The sequence below is a fragment of the Salmo trutta genome, chromosome 6 (genome assembly GCF_901001165.1).
Source record: "Salmo trutta chromosome 6, fSalTru1.1, whole genome shotgun sequence".
Classification (NCBI taxonomy): domain Eukaryota; kingdom Metazoa; phylum Chordata; class Actinopteri; order Salmoniformes; family Salmonidae; genus Salmo; species Salmo trutta.
The window spans coordinates 12,684,561-12,705,642 of record NC_042962.1 but is presented as its reverse complement, the minus strand read 5'-3'; the positions used below and the strand labels follow the sequence as shown (position 1 = coordinate 12,705,642).

Here is a 21,082-nt window from a genome sequence, read left to right as displayed (position 1 = left end):
TCAGAACAGCCTCAATTCGTTGGGTCATGGACTCTACAAGGTGTTGAAAGCATTCCGTAGGGATTCTGGCCCATGTCGGCTCCAGTGCTTCCCACAGTTGTGTCGATTTGGCTGGATGTCCTTTGGGTGGTGGACCATTCTTGATACACACAGGAAACTGTTGAGAGTGAAAAACCCAGCATCCTTGCAGTTCTTGACACACTCAAACCGGTGCGCCTGGCACCTACAACCATACCCCGTTCAAAGGCACTTAAATATTTTGTCTTGCCCATTCAACCTCTGAATGGCACACATACACAATCTATGTCTCAATTCTCTCAAGGCTTAAAAATCTTTAACCTGTCTCCTCCCCTTCATCTACACTGATTTTAAGTGGATTTAACAAGTGACGTCAATAAGAGATCATAGACTGACCAGGAGAATCCAGGGGAAAGCTATGTCATGAAAATAGGTGTTCCTAATGTTTTGTCAACGCAGTGTACAGATGGAGAATTGTCAGTGGGCATCAGCAGCAGTCCTGTGTGTGCTGGCCTGCTGTCAATCAGCCGTCTTTGTCAGGCTGAGAGCTGGGTGACAGGCTGTGGCTTTGGGACTAAAACACAAACTGGTTACATGATGGAACTGTTGGTAAAACTGCTTTATTTTAGATACTCATCTCTCTCTCTGTCTCTCAGGGTCGCCATGTCAAAACTGGCCAGCTTGCCGCTATCAAAGTTATGGACGTCACTGGCGTAAGTCACAGACGCACACACAAAACCGTAAAAACCAAAAACTGCCATTCAGACTCATTTTGAGAAATCCCAAATCCTGTCGACTGTGTTTGTGTACCACTCTAAGGTGTGTGTGTGTGTGTTCCAGGATGAGGAAGAGGAGATTAAAGCAGAGATCAACATGTTGAAGAAGTACAGCCACCATCGGAACATTGCTACCTATTACGGTGCCTTCGTCAAGAAGAACCCTCCTGGCATCGACGACCAGCTATGGGTACGTATGCCTGTGTGTGCCTGTGTGAGTGAGTGCTGTTCAGTTTGGTGTGTGTTAATCCCACTCTCTCTCTCTCTCTCTCTGTAGTTGGTGATGGAGTTCTGTGGGGCGGGCTCAGTAACAGATCTGATTAAGAACACCAAGGGGAACTCTCTGAAGGAGGAGTGGACTGCCTACATCTGCAGAGAGATCCTCAGGGTAGAATTCAGTTCAATTCAAAGGGCTTTATTGGCGTGGGAAACATGTTTACGTTGCCAAAGCAAGTGACAAAGATAAGAAACAAACGTGAAATAATCAATAAAAAATGAACGATAAACATTACACTCATGTTTCAAAGGAATAGAGACAGTTCAAATGTCATATTATGTATATATACAGTGTTGTAACGATGTGCAAATAGTTAAAGTACAAAAGGGAAAATAAATAAACATAAATATGGGTTGTATTTACAATGGTGTTTGTTCTTCACTGGTTGCCCTTTTCTTGTGGCAACAGGTCACAAATCTTGCTGCTGTGATGGCACACTGTGGTATTTCACCCAGTAGATATGTGTAAAGGTTGAGGAACTGGTGGCAGTGAAGTCAGACGCAGGAGAGCAGAAATAGGTAATAGCCGGAGCAGTTTAATACAAAACCCACGGCAATACAAAAATAACCTACATGGGTACAAAACCCAACGGGCACCAGTAACATAGAGTACAAGCACTTACAAACAAACAATTCCACACAAGGACATGGGGGGAGCCGAGGGTTAAATACACAACAATTAATGAGGGAAATGGAAACCAGGTGTGTAAGAAAACAAGACAAAACAAATGGAAAATGAAAAGTGGATCGACGATGGCTAGAAGACCGGTGACGCCGACCATCGAACACCGCCCGAACAAGGAGAGGAAACGACTTCGGTGGAAGTCGTGACAGTACCCCCCCCCCCCCCCCTGATGCGCGGCTCCAGCAGCGCACCGACACCGGCCTCGGGGAAGACCCGGAGGGCGAGGTGCACGGCGATCCGGACGGAGACGGTGGAACTCCCGCAGCCTTGACGGGTCCAAAACGTCCTCCACCGGAACCAAGCATCTCTCCTCCGGACTGTACCCCTCCCAGTCCACGAGGTACTGAAGGCCCCGCGCCCGACGTCTCGAATCCAGTATGGATCGAACGGAGTACGCCGGGGCCCCCTCGATGTCCAGAGGGGGCGGAGGAACCTCCCACAACTCAGACTCCTGGAGCGGGCCAGCCACCACCGGCCTGAGGAGAGACACATGGAACGAGGGGTTAATACGGTAATCTGGGGGAAGTTGTAACCTGTAACTCACCTCGTTCAGTCTCCTCAGGACTTTAAATGGCCCCACAAACAGCGGACCCAGCTTCCGGCAGGGCAGGCGGAGGGGCAGGTTTCGGGTCGAGACGCACCGGGGCCTCACTGCGGTGACGGTCTGCGCCGGCTTTCTGGCGCAGCACGGCGCGCTGTAGGTGAGCATGGGCGGCGTCCCATGTTTCCTCCGTGCGCCGGAACCAGTCGTCCACCGCAGGAGCCTCGGTCTGACTCTGATGCCAAGGAGCCAGAACCGGCTGATACCCCAGTACGCACTGGAAGGGGGAGAGGTAAGTGGAGGAGTGGCGGAGCGAGTTCTGGGCCATCTCTGCCCAGGGCACGAACGCTGCCCACTCCCCCAGCCGGTCATGGCAATAAGACCTCAGAAACCTACCCACATCCTGGTTTACTCTCCACCTACCCATTACTCTCGGGGTGAAAACCCGAGGTAAGGCTGATCGAGACCCCAGACGTTCCATGAACGCCCTCCAGACCCTCGAAGTGAACTGGGGATCCCGATCAGACACTATGTCCTCAGGCACCCCGTAGTGCCGGAAGACGTGTGTAAACAAGGTCTCCGCAGTCTGTAGGGCCGTAGGGAGACCGGGCAGCGGGAGGAGACAGCAGGACCTAGAGAAACGATCCACAACCACCAGGATCGTGGTGTTTCCCTGTGAGGAGAGAAGATCGGTCAGGAACTCGATCGAGAGGTGTGACCATGGCCGCTGTGGAACGGGTAAGGTGTGTAGCTTACCTCTGGGCAGGTGCCTAGGAGCCTTACACTGGGCGCACACCGAGTAGGAGGAAACATACACCCTCACGTCCTTAGCTAAAGTGGGCCACCAGTACTTCCCACTCAGACAGCGCACCATCCGACCTATGCCTGGATGACCAGAGGAGGGTGACGTGTGGGCCCAATAGATCAGCCAGTCACGGACAGCAGACGGAACGTAGAGACACCCAGCGAGACACTGGAGGGGAGCGGGCTCTGCACGCAACACCTGCTCAATGTCCTCGTCCAGCTCCCACACTACCAGCGTCACTAGTCAGGAGGCCGGGAGTATGGGGGTGGGATCCATGGGCTGCTCCTCTGTGTCATACAGCCGGGACAGTGTGTCTGCCTTCACGTTCTGGGAACCTGGTCTGTAAGAAAGGCTAAAAACAAAACGGGTGAAAAACATGGCCCACCTTGCCTGGCGAGGGTTCAGTCTCCTCGCTGCCAGGATGTACTCCAGATTGCGGTGGTCAGTCCAGATGAGAAAAGAGTGTTTAGCCCCCTCAAGCCAGTGTCTCCACACCTTCAAAGCCTTGACGACAGCCAACAGCTCCTGGTCCCCCACGTCATAATTTCGCTCCGCCGGGCTGAGCTTCCTCGAGAAGAAGGGGAGCTTCGGTGGCGTACCCGAGCGCTGAGAGAGCACAGCTCCTATCCCAGCCTCGGACGCGTCCACCTCCACTATGAATGCCAAAGAGGGATCCGGATGGGCCAGCACGGGAGCCGAGGTAAACAGAGCTCCCAGGTGACCAAAAGCCCTGTCCGCCTCAGCCGACCACTGCAAACGTACCGGTCCCCCCTTCAGTAGTGAGGTAATGGGAGCCGCTTCCTGACCAAAACCCTGGATAAACCTCTGGTAGTAATTGGCAAACCCTAGAAACCGCTGCACCTCCTTTACCGTGGTGGGAGTCAGCCAATTACGCACCAGGGACACATGCTCGGCGCATGTAGCGGAGTATATCAGAATGTTATCAATATACCCCACTACACCCTGCCCGTGCAGGTCCCTGAAAATCTCGTCTACAAAGGCTTGGAAGACTGAATGCTCTGATGGAGCATTCATCAACCCGTACGGCATGACGAGGTACTCATAATGCCCTGAGGTCGTACTGAACGCAGTCTTCCACTTGTCTTCCTCCCGGATACGTACCAGGTTGTAAGCACTCCTGAGATCAAGTTTGGTGAAGAAACGCTCCCCGTGCATTGACTCAATCGCCGTGGCGATAAGAGGTAGTGGGTAACTGTACCTCAGTTATCTGATTAAGACCGATAATCAACACACGGGCGCAGACCTCCCTCCTTCTTCACAAAAAAGAAACTCGAGGAGGCGGGGGAAGTGGAGGACCGAATGTACCCCTGACGCAGGGATTCAGAGACATATGTTTCCATAGCCACTGTCCGCTTGTGACAGAGGATAGACGTGACTCCTGGGAAGTGCAGTGTCTACCAGGAGATTTATCGCACAATCCCCCCGTCGATGGGGTGGTAATTGAGTCGCCTTCTTTTTGGAGAAGGCGAGAGCCAAATTGGCATATTCGGGGGGAATGCGCACGGTGGAGACCTGGTCTGGACTTTCCACCGTAGTAGCACCTTTGGAAACCCCTAAACACCTTCCCGAACACTCTTGCGACCACCCCATGAGAGCCCTCCTTAGCCATGAAACAGTGGGGTCATGACAAGCTAACCAGGGTAGGCCTAGCACCATGGGAAACGCAGGAGAGTCAATGAGAAAGAGACTGATTCTGTCCGTGTGACCCCCACATCACCATGCCCAGAGGAATGGGGGCCTCCCTAATCAACCCTGACCCTAATGGTCAACTATCTAAGGCGTGAACTGGGAAGGGTGTAGCCACAGGAACGATGGGGATCCCTAAACTATGGGCAAATGAACTGTCAACAAAATTCCCAGCCGCACCTGAATCGACGAGCGCCTTATGCTGGGAATGCGGGGGAAACTCAGGAAAGGTACGAGCAAAAACGTGTGCAACAGAGGGCTCTGGGTGAGAATGGTGCTTTCTCACCTGGGGTGACGCCCGAGTGCCCTGCCTGCTGCCTCGACCCCCAGAGGAACCAACCCGGCACCGACCGTCAGTGTGACCTCTGCGGCCACAGATCTCCGGTCTCCCTGAGCGCAGCACCTCCCAGCTCCATGGGCATCGGAGCAGTGGTGCTGGGGGATGGAACCAACAGACCCCGATCTGGACGTCCGCGGGTAGCCAGCAGGTTATCCAGCCGAATGGACAGGTCCACCAGCTGGTCGAAGGTAAGGGTGGTGTCCCTGCAGGCCAACTCTCGACGGATGTCCTCGCGCAAACTGCAGTGATTGTGGTTGATGAGGGCCCTGTCGTTCCATCCCGCTCAGGAGGCCGGGGTCCGAAAGTCCAAAGCGAACTCCTGTGCGCTCCTCATCCCCTGCCGTAGGTGGAAAAGCTGTTCGAAGACTGCCCGGAAACGACGGGTGAACTCCTCAAAGTTTGAACTCCTCAAACCCCAGTGTCCTGGCTAAATTCCCAATCTGGCCCTCATACCATCACGGCTGTCTAATCATCCCCAGCTTACAATTGGCTCATTCATCCCCCTCCTCTCCCCTGAAACTATTCCCCAGGTCGTTGCTGTAAATGAGAATGTGTTCTCAGTCAACTTACCTGGTAAAATAAATAAAATAAAGAAAGTGGTCTAACACCGCATCTCCTTCCACCCACACGGCGTTGGCCCACTTTAGGGCTTTCCCCGAGAGGCATGAGATGAGGGCGGACACCCTCTCACTGCCCAAAGGAGCCGGGTGGAAGGTTGCCAGGTATAAATCCAACTGCAGTAGGAAACCCTGGCAGCGAGCAGCCGTCCCATCGTACTCCCCGGGGAGGGTGAGGCGAATCCCACTGAAACCGGGTGCAGGGGGAGTGAGTAGTGGAGGTCCCTGTTGTGCTGGGGGAGGCACTGGAGGAACTCCCTGTCTCTCCCAGGGGTCCATGATTTGGACAACGCGGTCCATGGCGGCGCCGAGATGGTGGATCTTCGCCTCTTGCTCCAGGACGCGCTCCTCGACCCTTATACCAGGGGCACCTGCTCCTGCTGACTCCATATGGTGGTGTGAAATTCTATAAGGGTTGCGGAACTGGTGGCAGTGAAGTCAGATGCAGGAGAGCAGAAATAGGTAATAGCCGGAGCAGTTTAATACAAAACCCACGGCAATACAAAAATAACCTACATGGGTACAAAACCCAACGGGCACCAGTAACATAGAGTACAAGCACTTACAAACAAACAATTCCACACAAGGACATGGGGGGAGCCGAGGGTTAAATACACAACAATTAATGAGAGAAATGGAAACCAGGTGTGTAAGAAAACAAGACAAAACAAATGGAAAATGAAAAGTGGATCGACGATGGCTAGAAGACCGGTGACGCCGAACGCCGAACACCGTCCGAACAAGGAGAGGAAACGACTTCGGTGGAAGTCGTGACAATATGGCAGTTTATCAACATTGGATTTGTTTTCTAATTATTTGTGGGTCTGTGTAATCTGAGGGAAATATGTGTCTCTAATATTGTCATATATTTGGCAGGAGGTTAGGAAGTGCAGCTCAGTTTCCACCTCATTTTGTGGGCAGTGTGTGCACATAGCCTGTCTTCTCTTGAGAGCCAGGTCTGCCTACGGCGACCTTTGTGAATTGCAAGGCTATGCTCACTGAGTCTGTACATAGTCAAAGCTTTCCTTAATTTTGGGTCAGTCACAGTGGTCAGGTTTTCTGCCACTGTGTACTCTCTGTTTAGGGCCAAATAACATTATAGTTTGCTTAGTTTTTTGGTAAATTCTTTCCAATGTGTCAAGTAATTCTCTTTTGGTTTTCTCATGATTTGGTTGGGTCTAATTGTGTTCCTGTCCTGGGGCTCTGTAGGGTCCGTTTGTGTTTGTGAACAGAGCCCCAGGGCCAACTGGCTTAAGGGACTCTTCTCCAGGTTCATCTCGCTGTAGGTGATGGCTTTATCAAATCAAGTTTTTTGGTCACATACACATATTTAGCAGATGTTATTGCGGGTATAGCGAAATGCTTGTGTTCCTAGCTCAACCAGTGCAGTAATATCTAACAATTCACAACAATACACACTAATCTAAAAGAATGGAATTAAGAAATATATAAATATTAGATTGAGCAATGTCAGTGGCATTGACTAAAATACAGTATATACTAATGAGATGAGTAAAGCAGCATGTAAACATTGTGTTCCATTATTTAAGTGGCCAGTGTTCCATTATTAAAGTGGCCAGTGTTCCATTATTACAGTGACTAGTGTTCCATTATTAAAGTGACTAGTGTTCCATTATTAAGGTGGCCAGTGATTCCAAGTCTATAGCAGCCTCTAAGGTGCAGGGTTACATAACTGGGTGGAAGTCGGCTAGTGATGGCTATTTAACAGTCCGATGGTCTTGAAATAGAAGCTGTTTTTCAGTCTCTCGGTCCCCGCTTTGATGCACCTGTACTGACCTCACCTTCTGGATGATAACGGGGTGAACAGGCAGTGGCTTGGGTGGTTAATGTCCTTGATAATCCTTTTGGTCTTACTGCGACATCGGGTGCTGTAGGTGTCCTGGAGGGCAGGCAGTGTGCTCCCGATGATGCATTGGGCAGACCGCACCACCCTCTGGAGAGCCCTGCAGTTGCGGGCGGTGTAGTTGCCGTACCAGGCGGTGATACAGCCTGACAGGATGCTCTCAATTGTGCATCTGTAAAAGTTTGTGAGGGTTTTAGGTGACAAGCCAAATTTCTTCAGCCTCCTAAGGTTGAAGAGATGCTTTTGCGCCGCCTTCACCACACTGTCTGTGTGGGTGGACCAATTCAGTTTGTCCGTCTACGCCAAGGAACTCGAAGTTTTCCACCTTCTCCACTGCGGTCCCGTCGATGTGGATAGGGGCGTGCTACCTCTGCTGTTTCCTGAAGTCCACGATCAGCTCCTTCATTTTGTTGACGTTGAGTGAGAGGTTATTTTCCTGGCACCACTCTCCCAGGACCCTCACCTCCTCCCTGTAGACTGTCTCATCATTGTTGGTAATCAGACCTACTACTGTTGTGTTGTCTGCAAACTTGATGATTGAGTTGGAGGCGTGCGTGGCCACACAGTCATGGGTGAACGGAGTACAGGAGGGTGCTGAGCACGCATCCCTTGTGGGGCCCCAGTGTTGAGGATCAGCGGAGTGGAGGTGATGCTTCTTACCTTCACCACCTGGACGCGGACCATCAGGAAGTCCAGGACCCAGTTGCACAGGGTGGGGTTCAGACCCAGGGCCCCGAGCTTAAGGATGAGCTTGGAGGGTACTATGGTGTTGAATGCTGAGCTACAGTCAATGAACAGGATTCATACATAGGTATTCCTCTTGTCCAGATTGGGGCTCCCGAGTGGGGCAGTGGTCCAAGGCACTGCATCTCAGTGCAAGAGGCGACACTACAGTCCCTGGTTCAAATCCAGGCTAAATCACATCCGGCTGTGATTGTGAGTCAAATCGGGTGGTGCACAATTGGCTCAGCGTCATCCGGATTTGACTGTGGTAGGCCGTCATTGTAAATAAGAATTTGTTCTGAACTGACTTGCCTAGTTAAAGGTTAAATGTAAAAAATACAAATGTAAAAGATGGAAATGGGCAGTGTGCAGTGCGATGGCAATTGCATCGTCTGTGGATCTATTGGGGCGGTAAGCAAATTGATGTGGGTCTAGGGTGTTCGGTAAGGTAGAGGGGATACTATCTTTAACTAGCCTATCATAGCACTTCATGATGACAGAAGTGAGTGCTACGGGGCGATAGTCATTTAGTTCAGTTACCTTTACTTTCTTGGGTACAGGAACAATGATGGACATCTTGAAGTGGGGACAGCAGACTGGGATAGGGAGAGATTGAATATGTCCGTAAACACTCCAGCCAGCTGGTGGAAGGTTTGGGAGGTTATGGCTTTGTTATGGAAGGTTTGGGAATCACTTCTTTTTAGGTGGTTGTAGAATTTAACAGCTCTTTTCTGGATTTTGATAATTAGCAGCCTAATTCTGCTCTACATGCATTAATTGGTATTTTACGTTGTACACAGAGGATATTTTTGCAGAATTCTGCATGCAGAGTCTCAATTTGGTGTTTGTCCCATTTTGTGAATTCTTGTTTGGTGAGCGGACCCCAGACCTCACAACCATAAAGGGCAATGGGTTCTATAACTGATTCAAGTATTTTTAGCCAGATCCTAATTGGGATGTCAAATTTCATGTTCCCTTTGATGGCATAGATTAGAAGTTCCTTCTTGCCTTGTCACCCTCTCTCACCTCTCATTCTCTAACTCCCCCACATCTAAACTAATGCAATCAACATATTTGGAATGAAACCTGCTGACATGAAATAGTGATAAGTTTTGAGGGCACTATGGTGTTGAACGCTGAGCTGTAGTCAATGAACAGCCTTCTCACATAGGTGTTCCTTTTGTCCAGGTGGGGAAAGGGCAGTGTGGAGTGGAAATTGCATCCTCTGTGGATCTGTTGGGGCGGTATGCAAATTGTAGTGGGTCTAGGGTTTCTGGGTTAATGGTGTTGATGTGAGCCATGACCAGCCTTTCAAAGCACTTCATGGCTACAGACGTGAGTGCTACGTATCTGTAGTTGTTTAGGCAGGTTACCTTAGTGTTCTTGGGCACAGGGACCATGGTGGTCTGCTTGAAACATGTTGGTATTACAGACTCCGGTAGGGACAGGTTGAAAATGGCAGTGAAGACACTTGTTGGTCAGCGCATGCTCAGAGTTCACGTCCTGGTAATCCGTCTGGCCCTGCGTCCTGGTGAATGTTGACCTGTTTAAAAGGTTTTACTCACATCGGCTACGGAGAGCGTGATCACACTGTCATCCAGAATAGCTGATCATGCATGTTTCAGTGTTACTTGCCTCGAAGCGAGCATAGAAGTATTTAGCTCGTCTGGTAGGCTCGTGTCACTGGGCAGCTCGCGGCTGTGCTTCCCTTTGTAGTCTGTAATAGTTTACAAGCCCTGCCACATCCGACAAGCGTCGGAGCCGGTGTAGTACGATTCAATCTTAGTCCTGTATTGATGCTTTGCCTGTTTGATGGTTCATTGGAGGGCGTAGCGGGATTTCTTATAAGCTTCCGGGTTAGAGTCCCACTCCATGAAAGCGGCAGCTCTACCCTTTAGCTCAGTGCGGATGTTGCCTGTAATCCATGGCTTCTGGTTGGGGTATGTACGTATAGTCACTCTGGGTACGACGTCATCGATGCACTTTTTGATGAAGCCAGTGACTGAAGTGGTGTACTCCTCAATGCCATCGGAAGAATCCAAGAACATGTTCCAGTCTGTGCTAGCAAAACTGTCATGTAGCTTAGCATCTGCTTCATCTGACCACTTTTTTTATTGACTGAGTCACTGGTGCTTCCTGCTTTAGTTTTTGCTTGTGAGCAGGAATCGGGATGATAGAATTATGGTCAGATTTGCCAAATGGAGGGAGAGCCTTGTACGCGTTTCTGTGTATGGAGTGTGCCTTATAATAACCAACAGTTATCCCTCTCTCTCTCTCTCTCTCTCTCTCTCTCTCTCTCTAGGGTCTGACCCATCTCCACCAACACAAGGTCATCCACAGAGACATCAAGGGTCAGAACGTCCTGCTGACAGAGAACGCAGAGGTCAAACTGGGTGAGACACACAGACAAACAGGAAAACAGACAGACTGGCGGACAGACAGATCAAAATGTTTCACGTGTGTGTGTGTGTGTGTGTGTGTGTTCCAGTGGACTTTGGTGTGAGTGCCCAGTTGGACCGTACGGTGGGGAGGAGGAACACGTTTATAGGGACGCCATATTGGATGGCTCCTGAAGTCATCGCCTGCGACGAGAACCCCGAGGCCACCTACGACTTCAAGGTACCACAGTAGGCTGTGTGTATGTCTGTTTGTGGCTTTAGTGTATTTACCCTGGTCATCTCAATCCCTCCTCTCTCTCTGTCTTTCAGAGTGACCTGTGGTCTCTGGGTATTACGGCTATAGAGATGGCAGAAGGAGCACCGCGTAAGTACCAGTGTCTACCACAACACAACGTAGGCTGGCACAACAGTGAATACTGTGGCATAAGACACTATTAGACATTGTGTGCGTTGGTTGGAGGTATCATGGTTTGTTAACCCTTTCTCTCCCTCTCTGCAGCACTGTGTGACATGCACCCAATGAGAGCTCTCTTCCTCATCCCCAGAAACCCCGCTCCCAGACTCAAGTCTAAGAAGTGGTGAGTTATCACACGCACATACACATATACACATATACACACACACAACACACAACACACAACACACAACACACACACACACACACACACACACACACACACACACACACACACACACACACACACACACACACTGTGTTGTCTCTGTGTGTGTTCAGGTCTAAGAAGTTCCAGTCGTTCATTGAGAGTTGCTTGGTGAAGAGTCATGGTCAGAGACCCAGCACAGAGCAGCTGTTGAAGCACCCCTTCATCAGAGAGCTGCCCAACGAACGCCAGGTCCGCATCCAGCTGAAGGACCACATCGACAGAACCAAGAAGAAACGTGGAGAGAGGGGTGAGACTGACCGCAACACACACACACAAGCACATATGTGCACACACACACACTCACACATCTGCATCCAGCTGAAGAAAAGTCGGCCAAAGGAAAACAAGAAGGTTCAGATCCAACTGGTGTGTGTGTGTGTGTAACTGGTGTGTGTAACTGGTTGATGTGTGTGTGTGTGTGTGTAACTGGTTGATGTGTGTGTGGCCTTCCCTGTGGCTCAGTTGGTAGAGCATGGTGTTTGCAACGCCAGCATGGTGTGTGCAATGCCAGGGTTGTGGGTTTGATTCCCATGGGGGGCCAGTACAAAAAAAAATTAAAAAAATAATGCATGAAATGAAAAGTATGAAATGTATGCATTCCCTACTGTAAGTCGCTCTGGATAAGAGCGTCTGCTAAATGACTAAAATGTAACTGGTTGATGTGTGTGTAACTGGTTGTGTGTGTGTGTAACTGGTTGATGTGTGTGTATAACTGGTTGATGCGTGTGTGTGTGTGTACAGTGCATTCGTAAAGTATTCAGACCCCTTGACTTTTTCCACATTTTGTTACATTACAGCCTTATTCTAAAATTGATTAAATAGATTTTTTCCCTCATCAGTCTACACAGAATACCCCATAATGACGAAGCAAAAACAGGTTTTTTTGCAAATGTATTAGTAATAAAAAATATCACATTTACATAAGTATTCAGACCCTTTACTCAGTACTTTGTTGAAGCACCTTTGGCAGCGATTACAGCCTCAAGTCTTCTTGGGTGTGGCGCTACAAGCTTGGCACACCTGTATTTGGGGAGTTACTCTCATTCTTCTCTGCAGATCCTCTCAAGCTCTGTCAGGTTGGATGGGGAGCGTCGCTGCACAGCTATTTCAGGTCTTTCCAGAGATGTTAGATTGGGTTCAAATCTGGGCTGGGCCACACGAGGACATTCAGAGATTTATCCCGAAGCCACTCCTGCGTTGTCTTGGCTGTGTGCTTATGGTCATTGTCCTGTTGGAAGGTGAACCTTCGCCCCAGTCTGAGGTCCTGAGTGCTCTGGAGCAGGTTTTCATCAAGGATCTCTCTATGCTTTGCTCCATTCATCTTTCCCTTGATCCTGACTAGTCTCCCAGTCCCTGCCACTGAAAAACATCCCCACAGCATGATGCTGCCACCACGTGCTTCATCGTTTGGGATGGTGCCAGGTTTCCTCCAGACGTGACGCTTGGCATTCAGGCCAAAGAGTTCAGTCTTGGTTTCATCAGACCAGAGAATTTTGTTTCTCATGGTCTGAGAGTCCTTTAGGTGCCTTTTGGCAAACTCCAAGCGGGCTGTCATGTGCCTTTTACTGAGGAGTGGCTTCCATCTGGTCACTCTACCATAAAGGCTTGATTGGTGGAGTGCTGCAGAGATGGTTGTCCTTCTGGAAGGTTCTCCCATCTCCACAGAGGACCTCTGGAGCCCTGTCAGAGTGATCATGTTCTTGGTCACCTCCCTGACCAAGGCCCTTCTCCCCTGATTACTCAGTTTGGCCGGTCGGCCAGCTCTAGGAAGAGTATTGGTGGTTCCAAACTTCTTCCATTTAATAATGATGGAGGCCACTGTGTTCTAGGGGACCTGTAATGCTGCAGACACAATCCTGTCTCAGACCTCTACGGACAATTCCTTCGACCTCATGGCTTGGTTTTTGCTCTGACATGCACTGTCAACTGTGGGACCTTATACAGACAGGTGTGTGCCTTTCCAAATCATGTCCAATCAACTGAATTTACCACAGGTGGACTCCAATCAAGTTGTAGAAACATCTCAAGGATGATCAATGGAAACAGGATGCACCTGAGCTCAATTTTAGAGTCTAATAGTAGAATCTGAATGCTTTATGTAAATAAGGTATTTCTGTTTTTCAATTTTGTTTTTGCAAAATGTTCTAAAACCCTGTTTTCGCTTTGTCATTGTAGGCTATTGTGTGTAGATTGATGAGGGGGGAAATAACTTCATCCATTTTAGAACTGTGGAAAAGAGAAGGGGTCTGAATAGTTTACAAATGCACTGTGTGTGTGTGTGTGTGTGTGTGTGTGTGTGTGTGTGTGTGTGTGTGTGTGTGTGTGTGTAACTGGTTGATGTGTGTGTGTGTGTGTGTGTGTAACTGGTTGATGTGTGTGTGTGTGTGTGTGTGTGTGTGTGTGTGTGTGTGTGTGTGTGTGTGTGTGTGTGTGTGTGTGTGTGTGTATGTGTGCGTGTAACTGGTTAGTGTGTGTGTGTGTGTGTATGTGTGTGTGTGTGTGTGTGTGTGTGTGTGTGTGTGTGTATGTGTGCGTGTAACTGGTTAGTGTGTGTATGTGTGCGTGTAACTGGTTAGTGTGTGTGTGTGTGTGTGTGTGTGTGTGTGTGTGTAACTGGTTGATGTGTGTGTAACTGGTTGATGTGTGTGTGTAACTGGTTGATGTGTGTGTGCTGCAGATGAAACAGAGTATGAGTACAGTGGCAGTGAGGAAGAGGAGGAGGAACGGGACATGGGGGAGCCAAGGTAGGGTGTGTGTGCTTGTGCGTTCATACACTAGTGTTTGCGTGTGTATTTGCCTCCAAATGTGTAGGAGAGAGATTTCCACTTATAAACTCTCCCTCTCCTATCTCTCCTCTGATTGGTCCTTGTCCAGCTCCATCATCAACGTTCCAGGAGAGTCGACGTTAAGGCGGGACTTCCTGCGGCTGCAGCTGGCCAATAAGGAGCGTTCTGAGGCTCTGCGGAGGCAGCAGTTGGAGCAACAGCAGAACGAGGAACACAAACGTCTCCTGTTGGCAGAACGACAGAAACGAATAGAGGAGCAGAAAGAACAGAGGAGGAGACTGGAGGAGGTAGACTGCTTTTCACTCCATCATGCCCACCTGAACACAACTTTTCTGCTTCAGATGGTTTCTGTTCACATTGCATTTTCCACCACTGTTCAGCTCAATTACATATCTGGTGACAGCTATGACGCTCTCTCTCCCTCTCCCCCTCTCTCTCTCTCTCGCTCTCTCTCTCTCTCTCACTCTTTCTCTCTCTCTCTCTCGCTCTCACTCTCTCGCTCTCGCTCTCTCTCTCTCTTTCTTTGTCCAACAGCAACAGCGTAGGGAGCGTGAGATGAGGAAGCAACAGGAGAGAGAACAGAGGAGACGCTATGAAGAGATGGAACAACTACGGAGAGATGAGGAGAGGAGGCACGCAGAGAGAGAACAGGTACACACACAGGTAACTCTCAGGTGCGCACACACCCACACACTTGTCTCTCTCACTCTTTTACACACACACACTCATTACCCAGGAATCACCCCAGTCTGCCACAGCTCTGTTGCAGACCAGACATAGACTGACATTTAGGTTTTATGTCCCAGGGCAGGTATAGTTAGGGTCTGGGGCTAGGGCCTGGATGACTCTGCTTCATTAATGCTTTTCTTTCACTCTGATGTTTAACACTCTCTCTCTAGTAAAACGTGTTTTTCTCTCTTACACACTTGATTCAATATTAAGTACCTTGGGGTGGTTCTATACATCAAGTCTCTTTTCTTGGCAATGACTTTTTATTTTTCTTCGACTGAATCTGTTTATCACTGCGCTCTCTCATTCCTCCCTTATCCCTTCCTCTCTCCACCTCCTATCATGTCACTCCATCTCGCTTCTATTTTGGTTTTAATCCTTACTTTGGTTTCTTTCTCAAAAAAACATTTTCCTTAATCTGTCCTTGTACTCTCTCTCTCTCTCACTCCCTCACCCCCTTTCTCCTCCTCCTCACCCCCTTTCTCCTCCTCCTCACCCCCTTTCTCCTCCTCCTCACCCCCTTTCTCCTCCTCCTCACGCCCTTTCTTCTCCTCCTCACCCCCTTTCTTCTCCTCCTCACCCCCTTTCTCCTCCTCCTCACCCCCTTTCTCCTCCTCCTCACCCCCTTTCTCCTCCTCCTCACCCCCTTTCTTCTCCTCCTCATCACCTTTCTCCTCCTCCTCATCACCTCCTCCTCATCACCCCCTTTCATCTCCTCAACTCCTTTCACCCCCTTTCTCCTCCTCTTCACCACCTTTCTGTCTCCGTTGACTGCTCTGATCACTCACCTGGCTGCTCTGGGCTCTGATTGGCTGATCTCCTGGCTGTCTGGCCTGTGATTGGGTAGGAGTATATCCGTAGGCAGCTGGAGGAGGAGCAAAGACAGCTGGAGATTCTACAGCAACAACTACTCCAGGAGCAGGCTCTACTGATGGTAACCTCTCACCCTTGACCTCTCACCCCTGAGTCCTCAGCCTATCACCTATCCACAAATACCCCTCATCTCTCTTGTTGCACAAGCATATACACTATATATACAAAAATATGTGGACACCCCTTCAAATGAGTAGATTCGGCTATTTCAGCCACACCCATTGCTGACAGGTGTATATACAGTTGAAGTCGGAAGTTTATATACACCTTAGCCAAATACATTTAAACTCAGTTTTTCACAATTCCTGACATTTTATCCTAGTCAAAATTCCCTGTATTAGGTCAGTTAAGATCACCACTTTATTTTAAGAATGTAAAATGTCAGAATAATAGTAGAGAGAATGATTTATTTCAGTTTTTATTTCTTTCATCACATTCCCAGTGGGTCAGAAGTTTACATACTCAATTAGTATTTGGTAGCATTGCCTTTGAATTGTTTAACTTGGGTCAAACGTTTTGTGTAGCCTTCCACGAGCTTCCTACAATAAGTTGGGTGAATTTTGGCCCATTCCTCCTGACAGAGCTGGTGTAACTGAGTCAGGTTTGTAGGCCTCCTTGCTCACACACATGCTTTTCAGTTCTGTCCACACATGTTCTATAGGATTGAGGTCAGGGCTTTGTGGCCAATCCAATACCTTGACTTTGTTGTCCTTAAGCCATTTTGCCACAACTTTGGAAGTATGCTTGGGGTCATTGTCCATTTGGAAGACCCATTTGCGACCAAGCTTTAACTTCCTGACTGATGTCTTGAGATGTTGCTTCACTATATCCACATAACTTTCCTCCCTCATGATGCCATCTATTTTGTGAAGTGCACCAGTCCCTCCTGCAGCAAAGCACCCCCACAACATGATGCTGCCACCCCCGTGCTTCACGGTTGGGATGGTGTTCTTCGGCTTGCAAGCCTCCCCCTTTTTCCTCCAAACATAACGATGGTCATTATGGCCAAACAGTTCTATTTCATCAGACCAGAGGACATTTCTCCAAAAAGTACGATCTTTGTCCCCATGTGCAGTTGCAAACCGTAGTCTGGCTTTTTTATGGTGGTTTTGGAGCAGTGGCTTCTTCCTTGCTGAGCGGCCTTTCAAGTTATGTCGATATAGGACTCGTTTTACTGTGGATATAGATGCTTTTGTACCTGTTTCCTCCAGCATCTTCACAAGGTCCTTTGCTGTTGTTCTGGGATTGATTTGCACTTTTCGCACCAAAGTACGTTCACATCTAGGAGACAGAACGTGTCTTCTTCCTGAGCGGTTTGATGGCTGCGTGGTCCCATGGTGTTTATACTTGCATACTATTGTTTGTACAGATGAACGTGGTACCTTCAGGCGTTTGGAAATTGCTCCCAAGGATGAACCAGACTTGTGGAGGTCTACAACTTTTTTTCTGAGGTTTTGGCTTTAGATTTTCCCATGATGCCAAGCAAAGAGGCACTGAGTTTGAAGGAAGGCCTTGAAATACATCCACAGGTACACCTCCAATTGACTCAAATGATGTCAATTAGCCTATCAGAAGCTTCTAAAGCCATGACATCATTTTCTTGAATTTTCCAAGCTGTTTAAAGGCACAGTCAACTTAGTGTATGCAAACTTCTGACCCACTGGAATTGTGATACAGTGAATTATAAGTGAAATAATCTGTCTGTAAACAATTGTTGGAAAAATTACTTGTGTCATGCACAAAGTAGATGTCCTAACCGACTTGCCAAAACTATAGTTTGTTAACAATACATTTGTGGAGTGGTTGAAAAACGAGTTTTAATGACTCCAACCTATGTGTATGTAAACTTCCGACTTCGACTGTAATTGAGCACACAGCCATGCAATCTCCATAGACAAACATTGGCAGTAGAATGGCCTTACTGAAGAGCTCAGTGACTTTCATCGTAGCACCGTCATAGGATTCCACCTTCCCAACAAGTCAGTTTGTTACATTTCTGACCTGCTAGAGCTGCCCCGGTCAACTGTAAGTGCTGTTATTGTGAAGATCACCATGCATAGTACCAACTGTAAAGTTTGGTGGAGGAGGAATAATGGTCTGGGGCTAGGCCCCTTAGTTCCAGTGAAGATACATTTTAACGCTAGAGCATACAAAGACATTCTGGATGATTCTGTGCTTCCAACTTTGTGGTAACAGTTTGGGGAAGGCCCTTTCCTGTTTCAGCATGACAATGCCCCTGTGCACAAAGCGAGGTCCATACAGAAATGGTTTGTAGAAGAACTTGACTGGCCTGCGCAGAGCCCTGACTTGAACCCCATCCTACATCTTTGGGATGAATTGGAACGCTGACTGCAATCTAGACCTACTCACCCAACATCCATGCCCGACCTCACTAATGCTCTTGTGGCTGAATGGAAGCAAGTTCCCGCAGCAATGTTCCAACATCTAGTGGAAAGCCTTCCCAGAAGAGTGGAGGATGTTATAGCAGCAAAGGGGGGGACCAACTCCATATTAATGCCCATGATTTTGGAATGAGATGTTCGACACGCAGGTGTCCATACTTTTGGCCATGGAGTGTACTTTGTGTTTGTGCATTTGTTTCCTGTGTAAACTGTGTGTATCTACAGGAGTACAAGCGTAAGCAGATGGAGGAGCAGCATCAGGCTGAGCGTCTCCAGAGACAGCTGCAGCAGGAGAGAGCCTACCTTGTGTCCTTACATCAGCAGCAGCAGCAGGAGCCACGGCCACAAGACAACAAACAGCTGTACCACTACAAAGACACAGCCCCCAATAACGACAAACCTGCCTGGGCCAAGGAGGTACTGTTCGCACGCACACATCACACACACAGCGCTTATAGATGTGTTCAGTATATGTGGTTACACACCAACAGTATATTATGTTTCCTACAATGATCTCTCTCCTCTCAGGGTTGAAGTTTTCTGAAGAGTGGGAGCCCTGTATCATTGCTATGTCTGGACTATAAGATATAAAAATGTCTCTCTCTTTTTCCAAAACACACAGTGTCTCCATCATGGACAGACCCTCTGTTTCTGTGTTTGTTTTTTTCAGGTTCTTCCGCAGTAATGTGTGTGTGTGTGTGTGTGTCCACATAGCTATATGTGTTTGATGTGTTCAGTGACAGTGTGATGTTCTGTCTCTAGGTAATGCGTCAAACCCAGAGTAGCTCAACTCGTAATCCTCCCATTAAGCACCAGTCCTTTAATAACCAGCCTCGAGATGCCAGCCTAGCACTCCTCCTGTTCCCTGGTTACACCCCTGCTCCCATCCCCCCTCCTACCCTGCCCAATCAAGTCCCTCCAGGGAGAGGCTTCTCCAATCTGAAGGCAATAATGTGACCGTTCCGTGTATACGTGTGTCCTTTGCCCCTGATCCCGCCCCTGACTCCTCTCATCCAATCATGCGTCGCCCTGAGGCCAGAAGGAAGAGCCCTGAGGGAGAAGTTCAGGAGTTGAGGGGGAGGTGTCCAGGTCGACAGATCAGTGAGGGAGACACCCACTTCCGGTGTTTCTGAGACACTTCCTCCCTCTCTCTCTCTTCAGAGGTGGACTAACCCTAACCTTTAACCCTTGGCTGGTGTGTCTGTGGAGCTCTCTTTCTCTCTCCCATCCCTCCTTTCTTCTGAACGAGACTCTCCTTTCCTTATTAACAATTTTCTCTTCCCTTACACCAGGGGACGGACTCCTGAAAGAACCCTTGCTGGAATGTTCTATGTTCTAGAGTAGTTGCTAGAGAGTTCTAGAATGGTGGCTGGATGTTTCTAGAATGGTGGCTGTATAGTTCTAGAATGGTGGCTGGATAGTTCTAGAATGGTGGCTCGATAGTTCTAGAATGGTGGCTGGATGGTTCTATGTTACTGGTGTTTTTTTAGAATGGTGGCTGGATAGTTCTAGAATGGTGGCTGGATAGTTCTAGAATGGTGGCTGGAAAGTTTAAGAATGGTGGCTGGATAGTTTAAGAATGGTGGCTGGATGGTTCTAGAATGGTGGCTGGATGGTTCTATGTTACTGGTGTTTTTTTAGAATGGTGGCTGGATGGTTCTAGAATGGTGGCTAGATAGTTCTAGAATGGTGGCTGGATAGTTCTAGAATGGTGGCTGGATAGTTCTAGAATGGTGGCTGGATGGTTCTATGTTATTGGTGGTTTTTTAGAATGGTGGCTGGATGGTTCTAGAATGGTGGCTAGATAGTTCTAGAATGGTGGCTGGATGGTTCTAGAATGGTGGCTGGATGGTTCTAGAATGGTGGCTGGATAGTTCGAGAACAGCTTTCTTTTCTCTCTTCATTCTAGAATGGTGCCTTGCGTTTTTTAGAATGGTTATACATCTCTCTCTTCCTCTAGAAGTCAGACTCTGTCAGTCAAACTGTTTTAGTCGGCTTTATACATAGGCTCCATGTTCTTAGGGACACACTCCAGCTCCTGATTTAACCTATATCCAAACCACACACACACAGAAACACACACTTATCCAGCTTGCCCCCCAGTGGCCACTGTGAGCTGATGTAGGCCAGCCACAGCTATATCTGTCTAACCCACATGGGTGGATCTGCTTCCCTCTGGACACACACACCCCCCAACACACACCCACACACACACCCAAAAAATGGCAGACTGTAGCCAGGTCTGTCTCTGTGGTCTCTCCTGAACATGGCTTCTCCTCCATGGTAATAAGGGAAACTGGAGGTTTGACACACGTCACACATACATGCATTGATAATCTGTCACTGACTGCCAGTATAAATGAGTGTGCTCTGTGTCTGTGTGTCAGGTGGAGGAGCGTTCCAAGCTGAACAGACAGAGTTCTCCAGGTCTGCATCATAAAGTGTCCAACCGTATTTCCGACCCGTCACTGCCTCTCCGCTCTGAGTCCTTCAGCAGTGGGGGCATTCAGCAGGCCCGAACACCACCCATGCACCGCTCTACAGAACCACAGGTGGGTGGGTGGGTGGGTGGGTGGGTGTGTGGTGTGTGTGTGTGTGTGTGTGTGTGTGTGTGTGTGTGTGTGTGTGTGTGTGTGTGTGTGTGTGTGTGTGTGTGTGTGTGTGTGTGTGTGTGTGTGTGTGTGTGTGTGTGTGAGTGAGTGAGTGTGAGAGACTGGGAAAGTGGATGTGCACGTTTACCCTTTTTGACGTTTGTTTTTCACTCTGAGTAACTCTCCCTTCCACCCTCCTCCCCATCCCGTTCCCCCACCTTCCATTCCTCCTCTCCTTTCCTCACCTTCCTCTCTTCCTCCTCTACACCTGCTCCTCTACCTGCC

The 21,082-nt window shown here is 48.8% G+C and overlaps 1 pseudogene; it reads left to right on the top strand.

Annotated features, from left to right (window-relative positions):
* Positions 1-21,082, top strand: part of LOC115195437 (TRAF2 and NCK-interacting protein kinase-like) — a 54,173-nt pseudogene that overhangs the window by 6,057 nt on the left and 27,034 nt on the right.